Here is a 1,708-nt window from a genome sequence, read left to right as displayed (position 1 = left end):
CTATCTATCTGACATTTATTATGATAACTTTAATTTTTTTCTTTATAAGATGGGGCAGTGGGTTAGAATTGTTGATTTCATTGGTAAATAGGAAATTCTCAGGGAGAGAGCTACCTCTTATGCATTTGCCTTCTAATTTATATTCTTAGACAGTTGCCTCAGAAATCAAAGAGTAAGTAACTTTTCTAGACTTACATACTCAGGGTAGGACAGAGGATGAACTTGAATCCACGTCTTCCTGATGATGTCTCTGAGGGAATCATAAATCGAGTCTTTAATTATTTAACTAGCTAATTATCTACTCATTTGCTGTCTTCTGTGAAAAGTGCTTTTAGAGATTTATGAAAAAATTTTAAATAAGATGTGGCCAGTGCCTTCATAGAGATTATCATTTCACTGAGGAGTAAGTTTGCTTTTGTTGGTTTTCCCTCCTTTCCAGACAGAAGTTTATTTACTACTTGGGTGACACTTATAGCCATTTAAAACACATATATACATATGTATATATATATATATACACATACATATATAATACTAATATATGTATTATTTTGTTATCTAAAAAAAGACTTTGATGTCACAAGAATTTTTAATAATACCTTTTCTAATATAGGTAGAGTTGAAGTGTGTGTCTACAACATTTTTATAATTTTATTGACAGATATATCAGTGACTGATTTTTAGATGGCTAAGGATGAATTATTTTTCTGTATTTCCTATTCATTGCTCATAATACATGTTATGTGTTGCAGAAAATAATAAATATGGGAGTTTATAGAAATATCCCCAGCAGAGGGAGTGGCTCATCTGTTTGAGGTGCTTAGATAAAACTACAAAGATTAGCAGAAGCCTTCTTACAGACATATTTAATATAAAAATCATGTTCGAGTGGAATACTTTTCTGTTATTGTAAAGTAGAAACAAAACCCTAAACATCTACTTTCATTAGAGTCATTAGGAAGGAAAAGCAGGGCTTCTAATACTTTGGAGAAACACTAATTGGAGAATTAGCCACAGAAAAGGTTCACTACTGCTGTAATACAAGACAATGCATCTTAATACACAGGTTATTTAAAAGGAAACTGCAGCTGAAAGAAACACTCAGTATTTAATTGTTTTTAATCTAAGGCTCTGTGAAAGGCTTAGGTTGGATGCCATTAATAGACCTGATGGTAATTTAATCATTTGTAGGGACAGGACAAGTTCAATAATCAAATAATATCATTCATAGGGCCAGAAATTGTATTTCTTTTTTTAAACCTATTACTTAAAATGAATAGCAAATAAATAGGAACATATTGCCAATTTTAACACCCAAGATTTACACCCTTTCAACATCTCCTAAAGTGGAGACATAATGACATGGGCTGTATAATTTATATCATGTTGCTTGTCTTCTCAATAAATTGAGGGAGGAGCTAGAGATTGGGAGAAAGTTTGGAATTTTTTAAATTACATCTTAAAATTTTGAAAGTGTAATTGGGAAGTATTTAATGAAATAAAATATTTAGAAATAACGATGAGGGAAATAAAATCAACAATGATAAAAACTGATCCATGACTTAATATGAAATATTATTATACATGCTCCTCAGAAATGCCTCACTGTCTATAATAAAAGGCCTTTCTTTCTCTCTTTCTCTTCCTTCCTTCCTTCCTTCCTTCCTTCCTTCCTTCCTTCCTTCCTTCCTTCCTTCCTTCCTTCCTT

This window comes from Gracilinanus agilis, chromosome 1 (assembly GCF_016433145.1).
Source record: "Gracilinanus agilis isolate LMUSP501 chromosome 1, AgileGrace, whole genome shotgun sequence".
Taxonomy (NCBI): domain Eukaryota; kingdom Metazoa; phylum Chordata; class Mammalia; order Didelphimorphia; family Didelphidae; genus Gracilinanus; species Gracilinanus agilis.
Note: the sequence above shows the minus strand (reverse complement) of the source record.